The 25,366-nt window shown below is 35.0% G+C and overlaps 1 long non-coding RNA gene across 1 annotated transcript in view; it reads left to right on the top strand.

The window, feature by feature from the left end:
- Nucleotides 1-25,366, top strand: part of LOC149794323 (uncharacterized) — a 205,224-nt gene that overhangs the window by 7,573 nt on the left and 172,285 nt on the right. The window contains exon 2 of the long non-coding RNA XR_016423004.1: nucleotides 995-1,101. This is a non-coding gene — a long non-coding RNA (uncharacterized LOC149794323). The remainder of the gene's footprint in view (nucleotides 1-994; nucleotides 1,102-25,366) is intronic.

Here is a 25,366-nt window from a genome sequence, read left to right as displayed (position 1 = left end):
AAACAAGCCTGAAGAATACCTGGCTGAAATCTTTCAAATGGTTGAAGAGTGAAACAATATATAATGTTTACCATAACTGAACTGAACATTAATTTTTGTGATCACTTGCCCAGTCAAACAAATTCTCATAGAATCTGCTTGCCTTGAGCAATGCATTACTTGCCTAGACTTGTTTTTGGTCAAAATGAAATGGAAGAAATGTTGTAGCAAAATTTTTTGATAGTGACATTTAAAATAACGTTAATAAAACTTGAAAACAGCAAACTCTGGGATCTTTCAGGAAAGACAGGGTTCCACACACTACTGGGAAATCGTGAAAAAATCGGGAGAAATGATAATTCTCACGCTACTGGGAAATCGTGAAAAAGATAATTTTTTTCCTAACCGTGAAAAGTCCTTGAATTTTGCAATTATTGATGCAAGTCTGGAAAAACCAGGGAATTTTCATTTAGCACTTGATGCCTGAAACAGTCACATAATTGAGTCAAACTAAACTGATCGTGAGTTAAATTTATCAAGTTCTAACTCGAATATTCGGAGGGTATGGATCCTTTGGGTGCTTGCAATAAACATATATGCTTAGTAAATCCAGATGCTCAGAGGATTAAATTTGTCTAGTAGACTTTTATTTTCAAAGTCGGCTCGAAATCCATATCTTTCCTTACATGGAAGGCATGAATACCAGTCTAGAATCACAAGAGACCAACATGGTGCTGGCAAAGCGTAGCCACTTACCGGATGGTCTAGCAAACTTTAAATGTCGTTAGATCGAGTGATACATGCATGAAATCGATATGAAAATATGTTATAAAACAATGTGATCACTTTTTTGCATCATTTCATGTAATTATTTCTATACCTCAGACACAAGATGCACTTTAGTTTTGTTGTATAGTGGCACCTGGCCAAAAAATTTCTCAGATGCTGTTTTCACATATTAGGCGTTTCTAATATATGTAACTTTTCAAAGCATTGTGACACTTTTTTATTTCAGACACATTTTTATTGTCTGCTGAATCTGAGAAACATGAGATTGTCAAGATACCTTGTCCTGCACTGGTTAAACTTCGAGATATTAAATTATACCTTTTTACGTGACAGGTAAGAAATTAATTATCATACATGCACTTTGTCATGTGGTGTGGTACATATCTTTATTCTTTTGCACTTTGTGGCAGCTATTGTATGAAATGATTGTATTTCAATATCTAATTCAGTACCTGTTTCTCTTCAGATTAAAATCTATGACAATATTAACCATTGGAAGATAAAATGGAAACTTGATGAAAAAATATTTAGTAACAAGACACCTAGCAGCCATAAAATTTTTGGAAAACTTTTAAGATTACAGTAACTTCAGTTTTCTTTGTGTCCAGAATGAAAATGATGCCCAAAATGTGAAAAATCTTGTTCTTGTTATGGCTACGTTTTCAGAATGGATGGTCATACTGATGTTTTTTGTTTGTTTGTCAAACCACTTGCAATATATAGTTGCAGAGTTTTACTAACAATCCCCGTTTGGCAGAATTTGTTTTATCTTGACCAAAAAATGTGTGCTACAGATATTCAGAATGGAGTCTTTGTATTCTTTTCTTTATGGATAATACATATCACATGGTGGGAAAGATGTTTTATCCAAAAGCTGATTTAAATCAGTAAGGTTTTAAATAATAAATTGTTACATAAAATTTTTAGTATTTCTGAATACAGTACCTTCAATCTTTTCGGAATGGACTTATGCATGTCATATGGTGGGAACAATGACTATTTGAAGAAACTTTCAGTCAAAATTCACTTTGAATCACTAAGTTTTAATGCTTAATATAAATTATTTATTGCAGTTTTGAAGTATTTGTATTTTTATGTCATATTGCTACGATGTCTGCAGTGTGGCAGTTTATAGTGATGTCTAGCACTAGGGGCATCATGCTGCAGACATGTAGCATGATGTCCCACCCAGTCTCATTATCCTGACACCAGGCCAACCATTTCTAACACTAACCTCTTAATGCTGAGCGCCAAATGAGGCAGCTGTTAGTACCATTTTTGTAAGTCTTTGGTATGACTTGAATGGGGATTGAACCCACAACCTCCCACTTCCTAGTTCTGCATTAAATGATACATTGTTTAAAATGGATACCTTGATGGTCATTGGCTCCTGGATGGATGGTTGTAAAAATGATGTTGGGTTTTTACTAAAACACTAGCAAGATTTATGTGGCTAGTTCTGTTTGAAAATGGTGTTCATTTGACTTCCGTTGTGGCACCATGGCAGACGTCTAAAATCTTGTTTTCATAGTTGTCAGTGGATGGTGGCGTTAACATGGGGTTTTCAATAAAACTCTTCTTATATAATAGTTGTGTAATTGGTTTTGAGTGAAATGCTGCAGATTTTTGAGCACCAAAATGTATGTATTTTGTGAAGGAGTTGAAAACCAGACCTAATTGACCTAAGTGTCAAGTCTTGTAATGGTTGTTTGCATTTTTTGTATATATGCATATGACTTTTGACCAGTGTATTGAGCTTTAACATAATTTCTTTGTACTGGAGGGACTTGTTGATTGAGAAATTTACTTGTCTTGCTGTATTTTCACCAGTCTTTCCCACAAAATGATGCCAGAAGCACGACAAGATTATCTAGCCATCTGACTATTGAAAATATGAAAACTACTAGCCCATTGAAAATATGAAAACTACTAGCCCAGCAATAAATTTACTAGCCTTCGGATTGCAGACCAACACTAATTATGAGTCCTGTATAAACAAGTTGATTAAGGCACTCTGACTTTGATTTTAAGGTAAAAGGACCTGAATGAAGATTTTTAGCTGTACTGGTTTAATAGCGTGATAACACAAATAAGTATGGGTTGATTTTTATCAAATTGTTTTTGTGGAGATGCCAGAGGATAACGTTGAATGATGTCGATTCAGTAACTTGGTCCCCATCCCCTCCCCCCATTGAATATTAATTATAGATTTAACCAAACTTGGCATGTGGGTATATCTTGACATGATCTGAGACATGTTTGCTGATTATCTATCCAAAGACCATGACTAAGAATTTTGTGCTGCACTCTCATGGATCTTTGAGAGCATATTAACTCGACCATGAAAGAAAAAAGTTTGTTACCAAATTTAGTATGTTGTAGTGATGAAAGAATATAGATAATTTCAGTTCTTAATAGCAAATAATAATAAAAGTTCAGAAGAAATAGACTTATTATGGATTCCTGAAAACTCTTTTTGCAGCAGTAGTGTCATTCCCTTGGAGGGAATTTTGTTTGAAACCTATTCCAGACATGCTAACTCACCCGTTTTTTTTCCGGTAGACTCCTGAATTTAGCCACACCTCCTGCACTCCCGCATTATTAGTTTTTCTCCTGGAAAAAATTTGTTTCACCCAAAAAAAATTGGGAACAGTTTGTTTTGTTTAATGAAAAATGTTTTGGAAATTTCCCAGCATGTGGTACTGAATGTGTTCAGAAGTTCTTGGAAAAGCACGCAAACTTGAATCCATCTGTTTGGTGATCTCTTCTACAATGTCTAAAAGAATGCGAGATTGAGATGAAGTTGGAAAGTACAAAAATATAAAACTTCGTTCCAAGCTTCATATAGCCTGGAATTTTCATGCCTGACTCATGGAAGTGATAAACATACAGAGTTTTGCAAGACGCGCAATTCCTGTTTCAGTATTGCCAGTGGCAGGAGTGAAGATTGTTGTCGACATCACCAGGCACAAAAGTAAGTTTTTAATCTTACTGTTTATATTTATGGCCTTAATTGCATGCTGCAAATTGTAGTTTGAGTGCCAGCATTAAAATTATGGTTATCTTTAGCAAATTAAGGATACACTGATTGAACAGTTAAATCAGGTACTGTTGAATAAATGACAATTGAATTGATACATCTGCAGATAATAAAAATACTAAGACGTCATTATTGTTATTATTATTATTATTATTATTATTATTATTATTGAGCCATAAACCAAAAAGGCACTTTAACAATTTTGATTTATTTTTGATTTAAGTTTTAATAAAAAGTAAGAAACGTTAAATTTAATTCATTTTTGTGAATGAATGCAATTTCTATTTTCTTGTCTTTTTTTCTGAGTCAGTATTTTAAATTTCATATAATTTATTTCACAGGCACTTAACATCTGCACAGACAAAGAGAAACACCCAGGATGTGTCAGATTTTTCAAACTTGTGGACTCATCTCTCAAAAAGACTGTGACCAAAGCTGAAGCACTTTTTACTGGGTTTCTTGTTGAACATAATATCTCTTTATCTGCAGCCAATCATGCAGGTGCCCTTTTCAAGGTTTTGTTCCTGCATCCATCCCATTCACTATGTGACATCATTAAAAAAATGTCAGTGTGGATGAACAAAGACAACATGTATTGTTAAGCAAGTGAAAGCAGCTTTTACAGAAATGTTCAGACAATGAAAAGTGAGCCATTTAGCATTGCTATAGGTGGTAGCAATGACGGGAGACAAGATATACCCACTTGTTGTTATCTATGGTGAAAATGGAAATACAAGAACGAAACTTCTAACATTGGAGTGCACAGAAAAGGTAATAGGATAAAACATCGCAAAAATGATTGACAACATATTTGAGGAAAAAAGCTTCCCTTGGAGGAATTGCATTGTATTCACCACAGACAATGCCAATGTTATGATAGGAGTAAAGAGAATGGTGCCTACGGATTTTTGCTGCAAAAGTGACCCGAGTTATGTGCAACTGGATGCATTTGTCATGGACTCCACTTGGCTTGTGAATGGGCTTGCAAGGAGCTTAATGTTAATGTAGAATTGTTCTTTCATGACATTTATTACTACCAATAAGAATCATGGCCAAGAAGAAACAGATGTTGATATCACTAAGGTGTGCAAGCATTTCAGTATTAGGTGGCTGTCTCTTGGAAAAACGACAAAATTGGTACTCAAGCAGTGGGATCCACTTACAGCCTTCTTTAAGGCATAGTGTGAAGAGAAGTCTGCCAGTAAAGAAGTCAAAACAAGACAAAGTGTGGAAGCCAGCCACTTTAGGAAGCAAAGAGTTCAGGAAAATTTAAGGTCTAGGACTCCAGTTGAACCTCCTAATCTTGGACTTCATCATTCCTTTTTTTTGACAAGGTAAATCTTGAGCTGCAGTCAGAAATAATCAATGATCCACAAACAGGCTGCTCAGATAATAAGCTTATTAAGCAGGTTATGTCCATATTTGTGAAACCTTCTGTCCATGATCTACAAGGATACAGAATCTGTTGACTTCAGGATTGGATACAACATCAAGAAAATGAAATAATGATTGGTCACGCAGCTCAGAGCTTCAGGCATGAATGTCAGCTTTCTAAAGAAAAGGCTGACTCATTCTTTACCTCTATAAAAGCCTTCTTTACAACAGCATGTAACAATCTAATTAAGCATGGAAATATTTCAGAACCTCGTTTTAAAAATGCGGTTGTAGCAGATGTGACAAAGAGGCCCTTAATCAGCTTCGACAATGTTGGATTTCTTTTTGAAGCGGTTTCCAGCAATCATGCCTGTAGGAGCTTCACTGGAACAGCTACGATGCAGTTTTCTCTATACCAGGTTGAACTACCTCCTGGAATGCTGGAGCCTAATTCAGCAGCTGCCATGGACCAAACTTGGATGAAGGTTGGTGAGATAGCATGGGTCAAGCAAAATTTGGACTTCATGCCAAAGTGATGAGTCATATCCTCTCCATCCCTCACAGCAATGCATCCTGTAAAAGAATATTTAGTTTTGTGAGGAAGAATAGGACTGACTTCAGGAGCAGTATGAAAACTGAGGCACTAGAAAATCTTCTTGCTGTTAAACAAGAAGGTATTGTTGGCTCAGAGAGACAGTTTGACAAAGTTATGCTTAAAAGATGCAAAGGAGCAACAACCATGTCTCTCCAGGAGTAGTGTTAATTTATGTTCTTCACTTAAGTTTTGTTCAGTCTGTTATTTATATATTATTATTTATTATCTAAAAATAAACCATTTTGGACTTGAATTAGTTTATGTTTATTTGAAAACCATTCACTTTTTATGAACGTGTTTCTCCCTTGATGAAATCCTCCCATCAATGATTGAAATATCCCTGAAATTTTTTCAAAATCTCCCTCAAGGACTCTCGTTGGGGTTGGCAGGTCAGCTATTCACAATTTGTACAAGTTACCCTTCCTTATGCTAGCAATTGCCTCCCTAATGGTAGGTATTTAACTATACAGCATTTGGGTGAAGGAGCATTTTCATGAGTTAAAACCATCATCATATATAATTGTGTATTTAATAAAAAAATAAAACTCATGCAGTTTTATTTTAAAAAATGGTTTATCACAATTATTATCTGCTATAAATGAATACACGGTTCATGTTGTTTCTATGCATTATTATTAAAATACCCACTGTGGGGAGGTAACTTGTGGATTAAAAGGGAAAGAACCTATATGAAGCTATAAGAGACAGTTGTGGTCTTTTATTTTTTTCACATTTCAAAACATGTATCCTTGATTAATCTATGATGTTGACATCACTCTGTTTTAGAAGTGTTCATTGTTTACTTGGTTTTGCAAGATCACCTTTGATTGATAGTAGTTCTTTATCAGTAATTTTCCATTATTAGAATTATTAGTCAGTCATGTATATGCATAGGTGTCAACCCTTTGAGATGGAAACTTGCATGCCAGACCAATAAAAACCTTACAAAGACCACAAAAAAAACATACATGCAAAAATATATTCCTACATTATATATGATCAACAGTTTTAAAACATAAAATGCTATACTTAAATTATTATGACATTTATTTACATAAATATTTACATTTCTGAAACTTTATTTCTTTCTTTTTACTTATAACACTATCATCTTCCTGCTTTGGCTGAGAAAAGAAGCTTTTGATGGATGCTCCCTTCTTCATTTCAAAATTTCTTTTATGCGGTTTTGTCCTGAAATGTTCCTCCAGATCATAATTATGCTCGACACCACCACTTTAATGTCTTTACTGCATATTTTACAAAAAGCATCTGAAGATCCTAACTTGGATAAATCTACAATGCTAGCGAAGACTTTAATCCAATCTGCCTGAAACTTGCCATGACCTTGGTCAGTGTCTTCAAGCTTGCGTTTCTTTGAGTTAGTCGCAGCCATTTGATGGATGGAGTATTTAAACTAGATGAGAAAAATAAAATAAATTTAAAATTTAGATTTGGTGTGTGATAGAGGAAGATCTCCCGATTACGAATATGTTACAAATTTATTTTTGTCACCATAAACCTAAAGATATTACGCCATGTGCAATAAAAAAATTGAAATCTAGAAATAATTTTGTACAAAGTAGCAGTCCGGAAGTTTACACTCGTAAGCTGTTGATCGTTTCTATTAAAATTGCGTATCTGGTGTTTGAAATGTCATGAAGTTGCTAAATGGTGTGCCAGTTTTGGTCACAAACTTGATATAAATTGGCAGTGTTACATATTTTCGAGTCGCTCAGTATCTGTACTACGCCTGTCGTTATGGCAATGTATCTTCATGTTTGCATTACCTATCTGACAAACTTAACTCAAAGCTATAACAGCACGATAAAATGCCAGTGCTAAAATCAGTAGAGTATTTATTTGTAATTAGTATATTGTTACAGTTTTTATTAAATCAACTTTATCTCCACACAGAAAAGTTGGACGAATTATGAAAGTATGAAAATTGATGCAAACTTTATGTATTTGATAGTAATAAGTATAAATAATAAAATAATAATGTATAAAATAAGAAAACAAACTTAATACACAGGTAGTTAGTCAGTATTAGAAATCTGAGTGAGCATCTAATCTCCGAGCAATAAACGACAAGATCTTCATTGGAGTTGAACCTAGTCCTACATGTAAGACCTCGACGCTGATATTTATGTTGGTGGTGTCAAGGTCTTACAGCCTAACTAATGGTGCTGTGCATTGTGTTTTGATATAGACTAACATCATTACAAAAGTCAAATTTTCAGGAATATTTCACACAACTGACAACTAAAATAACGTCACTTTTCTACAAAGTAAAGTCATATTGTTTTAGTCAGACTTTACTTACTCTGATGTCTTTTCTCTAATAAATTCAAATTCTCATAAAAGGAATGGACCTGTTTTCAAGTTTCGTTGGCCTACATTTCATTTGGCTGGAAAGCGATGAAAGCCGGGAATACCGAAAGCAGGTTAAGTTGAAATATTATTCTTTAACGAAATGAATAAAAATATATTATGCCTATTGGAACTGTAAGCAATGGTTCATTTCGTTCGAAAAACATATCCCCAACATGAACCTACTTGAACTTACCTCAGCATACCTTGACTACTGGGGCATTACAACAAATTCAAATGTATGTCAACAGAACGTGAAAATGTACCCATTTGCTAGTACCATATCTTCATTCTGCCAGGATAAAGACAGCACAGTAAGTATATTAACTACACATAAATTAGTGAAGAGTGTCGATATAGGCTGCCAAGTGTGGGAGATGTTGATGAAACTTTGATTACTCATTCCATTGTCAGAGACATTGAAACACGCTATACAAGGCTCTTATTTGGATAGTAAGACATATTACTGAAACAAAAACAACGTGCTATGTCTTACATTGTAGGACTAGAGTTGAACCATGAATAAAACTCGTTTCATTATCAAAGGAAAAGTGCCGTTTTGAGTATGATTTGATTGGTTGTTTCAAGCCACTATAGTCTCACTGAATTCTCATGCTAAAAAAAATTAGGCCAAGAGTCATGGTTGCACACAAAGCGAAAAAAAAAATGTTTAAATTTAAGCAAATTAAAATCCGTACAGAATGCTTGTATGGCCGTACATTGACGAAAAAGGAAAAAAAACAAAAATTACGGGTAAACCATACAAGTTGACACCTATGTATATGTCAGTAGTGTACATTTCTTGAGACTAATATTGAAATGTAATGATTGAATAATCATTTTTTATGTGACCGATCTAGTGGTTAGAGCATCTCCCTCAGATGCGGAGGTCATGGGTTTGATCCCTGGCAGAGTCATACCAGAGACTTACAAAAATGGTACTAACAGCTGCCTCACTCAGCATTAAGAGGTTAGTGTTAGGCCTGGTTGGCCTGGTATCAGGATAATGTGACTGCGGCATGATGTCCCAGTGCTAGACATCACTATAAACTGTTATAAACTGTCACACTGCAGACATCATAGCGATATGACTGAAATTTTTTTAAAGCTACATTAAAAATCTAAATCACACACACACATGCACACACATTTTTGATGTGCAATAAATGAAGAACATGTTCAAGAGATGTGAAGGTAGTTTTCTCTTGTTCTACTGATTTATGTCATCAAGCAACTTTTCAAAAATATATGTCTCTTTTTTGGGACCTGGATTTCTTGATATTTTAATATCCACAATCTTGAGAAATTATCTTTTATGAATTTCCAAAAGTTTTAGTTGTATTTATTCTTCACCTTTGTATTCACATTGCGACTACTGTTTATTTGATTATATTAAAACTTTGTAAAAAATACTGCATTCATCTTCGAAATTGGTTCTTAATATGTATTGTAAACATTCAGTCAGTGATTAGAAGTTCACATGTGATGTTAATATCATGATTGAATGAAAAGGGAACATGCTGCAGTCAGGGATTTGCTGACCATATACACTCACGTATAATAAGTACTAATAACAAACTGCATCGACCCGGCTCTGCCTGCACATCATATGATGGCAGAATTGGAATTGTGGAGTCTGCAGTTAAAAATTAATGGTAAGCTACTAGATACATTGGATCATTACTGTATTGGGTTACACACAGATGGACTGGTAGCTTACTGATCCATGCTTCAAGCTATGGAAATTTGATTACATATGCCACATCAGTACATATTTAAAGAGTCACATAGAATAATTGATGCGCCACAAATGATTGATCAGAAAATGAATTCTGACACGTCAAGGACATGATGTTTAACAAATTTGCATAAGTATGTTAAAAAAATATTCCTGTTGTGACAATTTCATTGCAATTCATTTTATGAAACTGAGATGAGCAAGCAAGACATTGTAGGGTTACAGTATATACTCGCTTATAAGTCGAGTCCCGCAGCAAATCGGTAGAACAAACAACACTGACATTTTTCTGCAGGTGCATTATGCTACAGCAGATAAGGATCTTTGTTATTTTCAGTTTGGATTGACTTATAAAGCAAGTATATATGGTAGCTTAGTTGAAAAGTCCTAGTCCTAGTGAATGCACATCTAAGTTCCTATAGTAAGCTATTTAATAGCTGCATGAAACCTGATGAAGCAGTTAAACTTAGGGAATGTGAATAATGGAGCCTGAATCAAGTCACAAGATGGTCATCAGGTGACTAACTGGAAGCAGCTCCAATTAAATTAGATAAAACAGCCTCAGTTAAGTAAATGAATGACATTTCATGAAATACAATAAAACCTAAGGCAACGAATATTGTGGAACCAAGCAAAATGAAAAGATTTAGTGAAACTGCTACAGATGACTTGATGAAATAGCCATTTTTAAAATGATGAATAAGGTTGTAGGTAGGGCTGTCAAAAATCATGAAAAACCAACCCGGGTACCCGTTGCGAAATTTAACGAGTATCCGTTAGCACATGAATGACATGTACAACCGTAGACCAACTAATTGTTATCCCCATTTCTTTAATATTTTATATGGCGATAGAGGCTAACCGTGTAATGCACTACTCAGTCTGATGCGTCCGCACCGATGTAGCTGCGAATGATCTGACCGCATGCTATTAATTAATAAATTTATTTAGAATGACCTTTGTACACAGATGGTAGGTATAATCCAACTTTTAATGATCACTGTGATCAGCCGCATTAAATCCTTTAGAACACTCACCTTTTTTTAAAGTATAAGTCCTTGTTAGAACAGACCACGTTTATTCATTGGCTTTTGACCGCAGATTTGAATTACCCACGCATGCGTGTAAAGCAGCTTTACCACATGTCAAGAGTAATGCGTTAAAACCGTCTTTGTGTGTGTGTGTGTGTGTGTACGAAGATTTCAAGGTGTCTAGGTGATAATTGTTCATAATATAAATTGTGGGATTTCTTCGACATTTGTGTTTGGAAATCAAAGGTATCCATCTGGATTTCATTAAAAGAGCACGCAATGTACCGATCATTTAGCACCCACAATCAATAGTTATCGTCTACAAAAAGGTTTATTACCTGTAGAACAATGCTATGTTTTAACCTTGGTATATAATGCCTCGGGGATAACGGTTTGTCCTGTTGCACAATGCCAATGAATTTTATTAATCCAAACAGACTCTCTGATGTATTGTTTATTTATATTAAGCAGGGATCTGGTTTCTAATTAAAGCCATAGCTGTCACACCTGTTTGAAGTGGTTGGCGAGTGTGGCGATTTTTTTTTACGGGTACCCGCGTTTACGTTTCAATACCCGGGTTTTTCAATATGGTCGGGTACCCGAGTACTCGTTGACAGCCCTAGTTGTAGGACATAAGGAATTATCTCTTTCCACTGAGTATGGTGGTAAGGTTTTGACATAATTGACAAGATTGTGAAAAAACAGATTCTGTAGGTTTCATCCTTGTCCGTGATAGGCTTCTGTCCCAATTACAGATGCTTTATAGTAATGCAGAATTCCTAGTTTTACTGATTTGCTGCTAGAAATTTTGTTCCTATTTGGTCTTGTTCTTTCACAAAATGATGGGGTCAAGCCCCATTCTCAATGAACCTAGATGAAAAAGTCCAGGTCAAGTCACTGAATGATGACAAAGCCAAGACCACATCACAGATGGGATGAAGAAGTCAAGATCAAGATTTTGAAATAAGTCATCAGATAAACACGTGAAGATCGAGGCCATATACCAAACTCAAAGTTAAGGTCAAGTCAGCGAATGGCAGAAAAAGGCAAGATCATATTACAGGGAGATGGAAAGACCAAGTCATTGCAAGATGTAAAAGTTGAGAGCAGGTCACAGAGATGATACAAGTTTACGACAATGAATTTGTTAAAAATTTGTTGCTGAATAAATGGAAAAAAGAAAATCACAGGTGATAAAAGTCGAGATCAAATCATTGAGAAATGAAAAGGTGTACATCATCATTTAGCAATAATAAATGCCAGTACCAAGTCAGTAAATTCAGAAAAGATGAAGATGAAGTTAGTGAATAATAAAAACCCAAGTTTAAGTAAATAAGCCAAGATAAAGTCATTTGATGCTTAAAAAAGCCTAGAAGGAGACTTCAAAAGATCCAGAAAAATGACAAAAATTAAAAAAGCTAAAGTGAAGTCACTCATAGATTGGGTGACCCAGATCATGTCATAGAGACATGAATTAAAAAACATGAAAGCCGGCCTTTGAATAATAAAAGGACATAGAAAAGGTCAAAGAAAGCACAGTACAGTAGGAGCTGAGATAAATGCATTTAAATGATGCAAATGCCAAGATTATTGGATTAAAAAAGAGCCAATTCCGCATTATTTATTACATATTATTTATTATGTATAAAGTCAAGCAAAACATAGATAGAAATGAAAGAACCAAGATCAAGTTAATCATACCTGTTGCAGTGCATTAAATGACTAAGTAACCAGGACAACTTCAAGAAGGGTTTTGTTGTATGGTTCTGTTTGCATGAATGTCCACTTAGTGATTAAGTACTTTCATTTCAAGTGTGTGTGGAACATCTGGAACCTGAACTGATAGCATAGTTTATATTGATCAAGCATGAAATCATACAACATGGACAATGCTTATGGCAGAAACAATATACTTGGAACTAAATGTTAAAAAATAGTTTTGTGTAATTTGATTTTATTAAAATATTTCTCTTTTTTGTGTAATTTGATTTTATTAAAATATTTCTCTTTTTTTTGTTACTCTAAATGTGTAAAATGCACAGATTCATGTTCCATTATTTAGAGATCTTTAAATCCATATGTAAACCATTTTAGTATTCATCTGTCCATCGCTTGAAAAATTTGCATCTCACAATAGAATTAAATTTGGGCCCATATGATTATTTTTATGTGGAAAAACAAACTTATCCTATATTAACATCAAGCAAAGAAGCTTCATTAAGGAGTAGGAAGCAATTTTATCACACAGGAAAATCGATGAATTTCTATGTGACAAGCCTGCCTCATGAACAGAAACATTGCAAAAGCACATTATCATTAGGCTTCTCTCTCACTATAATGCCTTCATGATAACAAGGTCCTTGTTGCAAGTTGAATGTTGCTATGGATCCCATTTTATTAAGAGATAATACAATTATAAGCATTTTGTATTTCATTATAATTTAGCCTCACTATAAGGGGGTTACACTTGGACTCACATAGATAGTGTATACCCTCTATACTGAGCCATGGATCATGTATTTCATGATAAGACTGTCTCACTATAAGGTGGTATACATTATGACTCCCATGGAGAGTGTATACCCCCTATAATGAGACACATGTACTGTGTACTTCATGGTAATGCAGTCTCACTATATGGAGGCATACACTATGGCTAACATGGACAGTGTATACCCCGCGAGACTTATATGTATCATGTAGTTCATGATAAGGCAGTCTGACTATAAGGAGGTGTATACTACATCTACCATAGATAGTGTATACCCCTTTTGTACTGAGATTTGTCTGTCTCATGTACCTCATTATAAGGCTGTCTCAATACAAGGGGATATACAGTATGACTTGCCTGTATAGTGTTACAATGAAGGAGTACTGTAGCATTATTGCAACATATTCTGTATGCAGCATTAAACGTTGATCACAGGTTTGTGGGTTTCTGCAGTTTTGTCCACTGTAAATCACAACCGATGGGCATGCTTTTTTGTGACAACAAAAACAAAACACTATATCCATATTACTTTTATTTAGTAAATGTTTATTCACGTATATGTTGGTGCCGGAAATGGCAAAAATTACTAAAGATGATAAAATCTGAGATTGAAATTAATATCGATTTGAAGGCAAATATATTTCATGGTTTGTGGTAGAAAGCTTAGTTATAATGTTATGTGTTTGACAGATGCTAGTGTAAGTTGAGTTTTTTTTTTTTTAGTTGAATTAATGACAGAAATGAATACATTTTTCCAAATACATAATTTGTCATTAAATCAGTGAACTATTACTTTGAAAAGAAAAATAGTTCATAAAATAATGGGAATTGTTAAATAAATGCTGGTAAATAATGTGCGATTACTAAAGTCAAACAGGCGCATGATCCTTAACGGAGATTTTCATAGTGCAGCTCATTCTTAAAGTGAACCAGATATTCAGATATGTCAGTGTTTTCATGAGTCACTTGAGCACTTAATAAAACATTTACTACAATAATGTAAGTGACCAAGAATAATATATTACAATGCAGGTGACAAAGTTTACGTGGCAGAACTGTCAAAAAAGTTAATTAGATTATCTATTTATTGTAACACTACTAGTGTAATGTCTACTGTTTTCCTTTGTCCCTTTAAACTCTTGACTGTCTTGCAAATTTGGATGGGGGACACAGTGTCTACTGTCTTGGGGATCATAGTTCACAGTAAATGTGACACTTTTTAAGAAATTAGCTGCATTGTTGTGGACAGTTCATTGGTAATGATATCATATTTTTTATGTTGTGCTGTTTATGAACTGAATTTATTCCAGATTAAATGTTATGTTGTGGTTTTGCTTGATCTTAAAATTAGTTATATGCAGTATGCTAAAAAATAACTGAACACAAATTTCTGCACTTGATTAACAGGTTATAAAATACTGGATGAGATGTTTTGAATTGCATGGGTGCACCAGATATTGTTCTGAATATATTTGTTAGATTGATCATTCATTGTTCACTTTAAAATGCTGTTGGACAGAACTGACAAAGTGTGAAGGTAGTTTCGATGCAAACTGTATCGTGAACATTGCTCATCTTCCCAAGCACAGCTGTGTCCATGCTTTAGTTTTTTTAGTATTGCATAAAGTGGTAATCAGTCCTTTTTGGAAAGCGGGAAGGAAGTTCTGTAGGTTTAGACAGGAAGCATGTTTCAGATATGTTATCTTTTTAACTGAAGAGTATTAATACTAATTATAGTCTGCCAGATGTTTGAAAGATAAATGTTGCTCCTTGCATATATGTATTCTGAAGAGTTGTACTTCTGTTTAGTACAGAAACATTTCAATACAAAAAGATATATGGAAGCCATATTTTCAACTAAAAAGGAGCCAGTCGCCTTCATTCTTTCTAATGGATATATGGACTTGCACACTAGATTTTTTTTGCTAATTAAGGACCAGTAGGATCCAAGGCCACCCAGATCAACATAAACCAATTGTTGCTCAAACAACATGTATGATGAGTGACATTTTTGAAAAAGTAGATACTTGTAGAGGTTGAGGAAAGACAAATATTTCATGGGCAAAGATTTGGCTCAGTCTTGTGCTTCATGAATTGCATGATAGATTTGCCGATTTATGGCAGCATGCTACAGTAACAGCCTCCTATTGTCGAATGATTGGTTTCCACTTGCATCAGTGCACATTTAAGATTCTTTTTGACGTTTTGAGGATTAAATAGCACATCTTTCTCAGTTTATAGTAACAGTTTAGAAAAAGTAACGGAACAGTAGTTTATTGTTGGTACTATAACACTGATCTACTACTGACAGAAACGATTGTTCCGGATCTCATAGTATGGTAATTTTCAGGTCCTAATTTGTACAACATTTGTATCCTTTCATTACTGACTCCAAATATATTAAAAGCAATTGTTCTTGTCATTTAAAAAATTGTTGGTTTTAAATTGGAAAGGTAAAATAAAAACACAAAAAAAAACTTGTTTTGTAATAATAGCACTGTTGAATAGTCTCTAATATTGAAACGATGCTATATACTGTATATATATACGATCTCTATGATTAATTTTATTATGGTAAGATTGCAATAAACAAACCCTTATCCCATATCAGTTGGTTATTAGAAATAAATAAATGAAATAAATAAGCAAATTTTAAAGAAAGCTAATGCCATTTTGCCAATATAGTTGGACTGAGAGTACTTGAACACTAAAGTGTTCTCAATCAATTAAAGGATTTAAGTCGCCTGCGAAACTAGTACTTTCACGACTGGTTAAGTCTCGAAGGTTGAGATTTTTAATTGATCGGGACTGTAGGAATGAAGCTTCTACAGTCCAGCTTTTATGTGCGAATGTCACACTTTCTAATTCATGAACATGTCTGGCCAAGGAAAGGAGGCAAGGGACCCATGGGACACAAAGCGCATAAGATCAAATCAAGTCCTGTTGTACTAGTGGACAGAAATCTATTCCAATGGTGTGTAAGCCACTCGTGTAATTTTCCTAATCCTTTGAGCTGTGTAATTTCATTACTATTTTTAATTAAAGTTGGAATTTGGTGTACATAGTGTACTTTTGATTTTCTGAAATGTCAATCAGCTGGGTGTCAGGCACCCTATACATGTTTGGGTCATGCTGTGTTTACTTTCGGTTTTCACTTTTGATGGTGGTATACAAAGGATCGAGTTAGGGTTGTGAGGATAGAGCTTTTATCGAAAGAGGTCTTCATTAGTTAAAGGAAGACCCTCATATAAATTGGCAACTTCAAAGTTGATGTCTGTTTTCTTCTTTACTCATTCTTCATTCTGTGGTACCCTCTTTCTTCTTCTTGCTGATGTAGTATTTGGCTGTTTTGCTAGAGTTTGCTGTTCTGCTTCAACTCGACTTCCATTGCCTTAGATCTTAATGTTTGCGACTGATTTTTTGTCATGATTCTTTGTTTAATAGCTATATTAGATTTGGAAGGTGTATTGTGCCCTTTTTTGTTGTATAAATTAGTATGTTTGGTGTGAGTATCAGTGTTGGATTTGCATGTCGTGTTAATAATTGGGGATTGTGTTGTTGTTGTTGTTTATTTAGTTCCGCCTTGTGTGGGGGTCCTGATGACTGGGCTTAGGTCACCTTATAGTCATAAGATGGTTGGGGCCTAAGAATTTTTTGTTTATTTATATCTTACCAATCATGTTGTGTGTATCTGGGCCTGATGGTGGGGGGTTTGCCATCTTCACAATATGTATACATAGTTATGGGAATATGTGTTGTTTTTCTCAGACCATGATGGTTAGTATTGTGTTAGCTGCATGCCTACATGCAAATAAAAGAAGAAGAAAGAGAAGAACAAAACACACAGTAACAACAACCATGGGCTTGTGCTTCAGCTAGCAGTCTTACCTTACTGCTTTAGCCCTTCTATTAATTGTTATTATAATTACTTGTGGGTATATTTATATGTTCTCTCTTTCTTTCATTTGATATGGCAAGTTAACCAATACTTGTGGGTCAAATAGGAAAAATGTTGTGAAGTCCTCTTTGCTTAGAATCTTCAACATACTGGACCCAGGACAGCTCTACCTATTCAGTGATTAATCCTGCAGCTCCAGCTGTTATTATAGCAATTATGACAACAGATGATGTTGATTACAATATTGCAACTGGCATTATGCTAACATCTTACCTTTAACTTTCACTGTGATGCATTGTAACTTCTACAGTGTTAGTATTTTTACTGTTATGGTGATGACCGTGTAACAGGGCTCCAAGTCAGTCTGATATATTGGTTACAGGATGGCTATCAACTTAAAGTTGACATTTGCAAACATTTGGTCACCAAATTATGCTATATGAAATGTAGCTTGAAATAGCAGGGTTAATTGTAAAATAGGTTGTGTGAAAAGTTTCTTAACTTGTTTTTTATAGTCTGTGATTCATAGATAAACTGTGAGCAGGATACGAATTGCTATGGTCGATATCGATGAGGGTGATCCTTGTTTTGTTTTCTTGCCAGCCGCAGTCTATTCTGCAAAATATTCTTGCCAGTTAGAACTTTTGGTAGAAATTTCAAGTAATTTTACTTGCAACTTGTAGCACTGTTTAATCAAATGAACTGTCAAAAAGCAGTGAGGAGAATTACAAATGGAATAATACAGTGTAGAATGCTAGTGTGTGTAATATTGAAAATATGAACATTGAATTTAAAGATATGAAATGGCAGTATTCCAATATTATGCGTGTCAGATTTAGATAGAAATACTGGCAGATCTAGACTGTTCATCCATTACCGAGTTTAAATGTAAAATAGAAATGCAGAACAGATACATGTATACTGTGTTTACCAGTAGAAAATAATTCATAATATTATGGTGGTAATTCCCGTCCATACTATTGGTGATACCTTGGAGGGACCATTGGTAAAAGTACACTGTATAAATGGGACAGTTTAATAGGTTTAGCTTTTGAAACGGATTGTCGTGATTGATTCAGATACAGTATATATTTGCTTATAAGTCTAATAAAACTGCAAAGAACAAAGAGCCTGATTATAATGTTGGCTTTACTGACTGCAAACAAACCCCACAGACCCAGATCTGCTATCACATTATGTGATGGCAGATCAGGTCTGTGCAGTTTGCAGTTGGACTTGTCTTATAAGTGAGTATATTTGGTATGGCATTTGTTTTGCCCAAGGAGTAACATTAAGAGTTTGTTTGGCCCATTAGATTTTCTTGATGGCCCATTAAATTTAAAGATTGTCAGTTTTTTTTCTTAATTTTGAATTTCCATGTGGAGGGAAGTTAGCAATCAGCACATCAAGAGGGCTGACTGGTTTTGTGATGTAGGACGATCCTTTAGGTATAATACCTTTTAATGCAGCTTGTATGCATTCAACAGGGTCTGAGAGTGCAATATTGCAGGATTTGTGCATATTTTTAAAATATGTCAAAAATATGAGGTGAATTGCAAAATATGGGCAGATTTTCAAGTCAAGCCATTATTTCTTCATTGAATTCCTCAGCTATGCAGAAAATTGCCCTCTTTTTATAGAAAAGGAGGTGGAAATTTTCCCATAACTGTTCTGAAATAGACCCTGATTGCACAATGTTTCCAAATATTGGATACTTGCTCTTTCTAAGAGCAATTAAAAGAGATTTGTGATGATGGTGCAATGCAGTAAATTCTGTCTTGAATATTAGACCACCTGTCTTGAGAGGTCAGATTCTCAATATATAATGGAACTAAGATCTTGTATAGAGAAATGACCTTTGTGAAAGACCTGTCTTTTGAGACCATGTTTGTTGACGGAAGGGGTGGTTTCCTAAAACAAGATATACCTGATGTTCTGAATTGGCCAGGTGTGTCCTAAATTTGCAGGCTGAGTTTTCTTTTTCTTGAATCAGCCATGACTCTACTAAATTTATCTACCATTCTCAGGTTCTGAATCAGCCAGGTATCACCTGAATTTATAAACTTGGTCTTGGGGTTTTGAATCAGACAGGTGTCACCTGAATTTACAGACTTGGTCTTTGAGTTTCTGATTCAGTCAGAAGTTGCCTGAATTTGCAATTTCTGTTTTCTGGTTTCTGAATCGGCTATATATCTGTTTCATTTGTTTTCATGTGTTGGTTTTAATGGCACTTTTATAACGTTATGTGGCTATAGCATGTAGCATGCTGAGGAAATGGTAGCCAAGTGCCTTTCCCAATGTACTCCAAGGTAGACAATCCAGACTGGCCAGGCTGTGTAGGTGTATCAAACCTGTGACCCTTGGGTTGAGTCCAGTGCTCTACCAACTTAGCTACTATGGGTCCCATTTCCCCTTTTTTTGGAATCGGACATGAACATTTTAGACTTGGTGTTATGATTTTGGAATCAGCCAGGAACCTCGTGAATTTACATATTCAGTATTATGTTTTCCAAATCAGTTAGGAGTCTGCTGAATATATGGTGAGTCTGCCAGTTTGCAGGTGTGAGAATAAATCAGTTGAACTGTAGTAACCACTGGAGCTCAGTATTTGAGAATTGGTGACTTTGTGGTGAACTGTAGTAACTGCTGGAGTTCATTATTTGAGAATTGGTGGCTTTTTGGTGATTTGTAGTAACCACTGGAGTTCATTGTTAGACCATGTTTGGCTTTGTGGGGAATTCGTATTTTTTAAATGTCATATTCTATGACGCATAACCATGGTAACTAGTCTGTTTACTTTTAGTATTTATCTTTATAATATGTCATGAACATGAATCTATCACTTACAGCTTGATTAGTACCAAAAACTAATTGTATTGCTGTTTCCCAAAATTAACTTGCCTTATACATGGATAACGTAACTGACACCAATTATTCAAGCAAATGCCATTACAAACTTTCCAGTTTTAAAATAAAAACTGAGCGCTAACTTGTTTGATATGAGTGGAGAATGTGACTTCAGGCAGTCCAAGCGTAGAGGCCTGAGTTTGATTTCAGCATCCAATGCTGCACATTCTGTGAATGTCTACATGCATAGAAAAATAACACCTGGACAGTGTTTCAACTTGCTTGGACTCTTTTTGGATTAGAATTGTTTAATCCTGGACAGTGTTTAGTGATTTAGAACATTGTGCAGCAAGTAAAACCACTATGCATTTAACAAGATTTATAAAAAACCAAAATATTAGTTTGCTATAGTCTAATATATGGAATCACATTTCTACAGTTATTCAGATCTTTTACGAGAGATTACCATAAGAGACACTGTTGGCAGAAGGGTTGGTCTCTCAAGATGGGTTTAAATATATGGACTAATATTACGGGGGAAGCAAAGATTTGTTATGTGTATTTCTTGTCTGACTTCACATTTGAATAAGATATATGGATAGAACAGTTTTTTTCTAATGTGGAACTGCATGACAGCTCCAATATTTGCTTTTTTTAAAAAAAGAAATTTTGATTCTTTTCTCTTCTTTAACCTGGAATGTGCATCCAAGTTTCTTTGTGAACCCTTTCTTGACAAGTTGTAATCACATAATTGTAATTGATTCAAAACCTGCATGATGTGCCAGCAGATGAGGTCTCTGAGCCACTGATTACTGCATAGACCCAGATCTGCTGGCACATCATTTGATGACAGGATGGGGTCTGTGCAGTCTGCATTTGGACACCAGTTGTAAATAAATATATATGGCAAATCATTATAGTAACAATAAAGGTTTTAGAGTGATGATCTAGCTGTACTTTTGATTTTCAATTTTGTTTGCATGTTTTCAACTACCTTGGACTATGACAAGGAAAAACAGATACATTGGTAAAATTGATAATCTGTGCACATCTTCCTTTACAAGGCAAAGAACTCCTGAAGATAGTTTTCAGGGCTTAACATATCTTGATAGTCCAGGGACTATCAGAGGCCTGAGTCTTGTTTGATAGTCCAGGGACTATAAGAGATCTGTCTGGTTTAATAGACCAGGGACTACCAGAGGCCTCGGTCTGGGATACCATATGATTAATTCTAGTTGCCCAATGGCTGTTAAATGATATGACCTTAACTACATTTTATTCTCCCCAGTTTCTCATAGAAAGAGGGTGGGGTAGAAATTAAATTTGGCCTGTCCATTTGTCCTTTCTTCCATTGATCTCATCTAGCTTTCATTTTGACACAATTATTCCTTTAATTAATATTAGATTTCATCCATATTTGGTATGCAGCCTGAGATGGTCAGGACATTGGCTTAGGTCAATTGTAAGCTTTTCATGTCATTGTATTGCAGAGTTCAGCCTAATTTCATCCAAATTTGATACACAACCAGATATTGATGAAACCTTGGTTGAGTCTTTTATTGTTAGCAAGTGTCCTCATATAGCAGAGTTATAGTCCCTGATTTTCAGACCCACCCATTTTTCTACACAATTAATACCCTAATTGTCATTGGATTTGAAACAGATATCGTACATTACTTGATATTGACGAAACCATGGTAGAATTTGATGTCAGCATTCTGTATCATTGTTTAATGGAATCATATCCCCTGATTGTCAGACCACCAACTTTCATTTCTGCACAGTAACAGCTTTAGTTATTACTGGATTTTGAAACTAAATTCACATAAAGCATGATATTTATAAAGCTGCAGCAGAGTTCAGTTGTTAGTTGTCCATGTTTCCAGCAGGCACAGTGTAAGCCCCTGATTATCATATCCATACTTTCTTTTCTGCAAAGCAAAATTTTTGATTGATATTTGATTTCAGTGAAATTTTGTGTACTGTTTGAAATTGATGTGATCATGACTGAGTTTGATTGTCAGCAGTTCTGCGTCTTTTTTTGATTTTTATTCCACACTGAAAATTTTCAAAACCTTCAATTAGACAACCTGTTAATATTCCAGATCCTAAATGAAAAACGATCTGCTTATACAGTCTGAAAAAAGTATTATGTTCTGCTGGCTGCCTAGCCACATTGGTATAAAGGGTAATGAATGGACAGCTAAAGCAGCCAAAGCTGCCCTATAAGCCCCCATTACTGATTGGAAGATCCTATATCCTGGCTGAGTGGTCTAAAGCACTCACCATTACCGACCAGTGTCATCTCTCCTCTGTCTGTGTGGGTTCTAATCTTGGGTTCAGTTGTGGGTACAGATTAATGTTGGTATGAGAAAGCTTTCCAGTAGCTTCTGGTGGGTTGGTGGTTCTTTTGAGGTTTTCCTAGGTTCTTCATCCACCAGTTATACTGGCCTCTGCTTATCGCCTATGACGTGCTGAAAAATGGCAGTAAACACCATAATAAGAACAATAACAAAACTGACTATATATATATATATATATATATATATATATATATATAGTGTTGATTGTGTTTAGGGTGAACATGCCCGATTTATGCATACCTCCTGAAGGGCATACTGGGTGTCTTTTGTGTTTCAAACTCTTAAAGCAATTGCTTCAGTCAGCTGAGTTTTAAGGGTAATGCAGAAAGCCAGAAGGCAACCAAATGCCCATGATGTAGAAGTAGGATGGTGAGACTGACAGAGAATTTTTCCTTCCCAAGCCTCTTTATATATATATAGTGTTGATTGTGTTTAGGGTGAACATGCCCGATTTATGCATACCTCCTGAAGGGCATACTGGGTGTCTTTTGTGTTTCAAACTCTTAAAGCAATTGCTTCAGTCAGCTGAGTTTTAAGGGTAATGCAGAAAGCCAGAAGGCAACCAAATGCCCATGATGTAGAAGTAGGATGGTGAGACTGACAGAGAATTTTTCCTTCCCAAGCCTCTGTACCATCAACTTTTTCTGTTGGCAGAATAGTCAGTTCTTGACAGCGAAATTTAAATTTATTCAGCATATAAACAGTATGAAGTATGCAAATGGAATTATTTTATGTAAGCTTTTGTTGTGAAGATAGACTAGACAAAGAAATTTTAACTGAATAAGAGTCGACATTTCTTATATCTATGTATAGTACAATTTTTTTTATGGCAATGACATCTGTGATTAGTGAAATGATTTGGAGTAGTCTGAAATACACAGCTGGAAATGTCTCTTATGTTGTGACATAGACAAGATAAAGAAGTATGACTGAATAAGAACCCACACTTGCCAGATACTGTAATCTGATATAGCTGTGTTCAGTACAGTTTTAATGACAGTGACACCTGTGGCTGCTGAAGTGATTTGGAAAAAGAACATTTTTGAATTTAAAATTAAAAGAAGATAAATTTTTTTTAGTCTAATTTTTTTGAGTCTATGATTAGATTTGAAGAAATATAAAGAATTAAATAATAAATACCACACAAGTTGTGAATTGTGTGCTACAGAAGGCACATTTTTATTGCAATGCTATTAGAGTTTTTTTTATAAAAAAAACTGCCTAGGATTTTGTGGTGAGCTCTTAAAGTTACTACTGTTAGTTTGAGAAATGTTTTCATTGTTATAGAAACTTTGAAGAAATGCAGACCAATAATTGAATTTGAATAAGTTACCAGCTGTACAACTTTTGAATTCAGTGTTATTTCCATTTTTTTTCTAAGATACTTTACAAGGATAGTGGCTGATGTTTGACTAGTCCACTAAACAAATTTATTTCAGAAATTGCCTATGATTTTGTGGTAAGTTGTTGGCATGATTCGTATAGAAATTTTCGAAAATGTTTTGATATAATTTAGAGGGATCTAAAAAGAAGGCAGAGCAGATAGTATATTTGAAGCAAAACTGAGGTCACCTGCATACAGGTCTTTTGCTGTCATATTTTGAGCAAAGGTGAATAGTTCATACCAGGCTTCTTAATGGGGGATATGGTGGGTTAGCATGCTGGACTTGCAACTGAAAGGGGCTGGTTCAGATCCTACCATTATACCAGCCTGGATAAGCTACTGTGGTGTGTCCTCGGGCAAGGCACTTTACTCCATTTGCTTTGGTACTTAATGACCTACTTGTGTTGCTGTGCCTTAAATTACCAAACCAAACCAAAATGGTATCATAGCAGAAGCAGGACATGCCTAATCTTTGAATATAAAAATACTGAGGAAAAATAAATTCAACTGAAATTGAATGAATTGAACCAAAAATGTAAGTTAATGAGATGAAAGCTCCCTTATAAGATTGGATATTTAATAATGAATAATTAGAATTACTTTTAGAAAGATTAGGAAATGTCTTCTGTATTTAGCCCATCTTAACTGTATGACTTTGGGAAGTTGCACTGAACATCCAGCTTTTGTACCAGTACTTTTGGGTTTTTCAACCAAGAATGTTGTTATGGGGTTTAATGCCATTTATCAGCACAAGATAGGCTGTTCGTGGAGACAGCATAACTTGTGAATGAAGAATCCAGGAAAACCTCATGATAAGGTTTGGCCAAAGTTGAGCATGCCTTGTGATTGACAATGAAAGAAAATGAGCATGAAATGAAAGAATATTCTTCAGAAAAGAATTGGTAAAATTGTGAATCATTTTGGAAAGAAGATTGAACACCATCCGAATGCCTCTGGTTGATCACAGTTGCAAACTGTCTTGTGTCTGTCTAAACTCTGTACAAATGTTTTTTCGTGTTGCTTATCAATCAATAATAATGCACATTTTTACATTTTCATAGACAAACTATCTTGTTAAACCTTTGGCATGTGGAATAAATTTATACAAGTGAGTATTTCCGCTCAACTACATTTCTTCTGATAAGGTTACATGAGAAATGAATCATGACAAAAAACTAGGAGATGAGGTTTACCCACAGAAAATAAATGTGCGCTTTTTTATTTATTGAAATGTAACGGCATGTGGAATAAATTTATTTATAGTGACCTTTTCCATTGAACTACATTACTTCTGATAAGATTACATGAGAAAGGTATCCTGACCAAAAAAAACCAGGCTTTACCTTACAGAATATTTTTTGTTGACGATTTGTAACGTGTGAGGTACAGTTAGAGGAATACTGATTTGGCGAAATAGTACAAAGCATGAACAGTTCAAGTCTTGGATTCGGCCAATTTGGGTATGGG

This window comes from Sinohyriopsis cumingii, chromosome 8 (assembly GCF_028554795.1).
Source record: "Sinohyriopsis cumingii isolate HCF-2022 chromosome 8, ASM2855479v2, whole genome shotgun sequence".
NCBI lineage: Eukaryota > Metazoa > Mollusca > Bivalvia > Unionida > Unionidae > Sinohyriopsis > Sinohyriopsis cumingii.
Note: the sequence above shows the minus strand (reverse complement) of the source record. Positions and strands in the feature narration are given on the sequence as shown.